We start from the raw sequence: 234 nt of genomic DNA, 5'->3' as shown, positions 1-234 counted from the left end.
GTTCAAATTTAGAGAATCATTTCATAGGCATATCTAGGGCAGCTATATGGCGATATGGGGTCCTGTGTCAGATACTAGCCGATACAGGGGCCAGGGAAGCAGGGGAGTAGTTAGCAGGAGTTGAATGAGATGTTGATACTGTTGTGTTGTTGTTGCTACAAAAAAAATAAAGTCGTTCTGCAAGAAAAAACTGTCGTCTTACCTGTGGGTATTGATGGACGGCAAAGCTCGAGA

This window comes from Entelurus aequoreus, linkage group LG12, assembly GCF_033978785.1.
Source record: "Entelurus aequoreus isolate RoL-2023_Sb linkage group LG12, RoL_Eaeq_v1.1, whole genome shotgun sequence".
NCBI lineage: Eukaryota > Metazoa > Chordata > Actinopteri > Syngnathiformes > Syngnathidae > Entelurus > Entelurus aequoreus.
Note: the sequence above shows the minus strand (reverse complement) of the source record.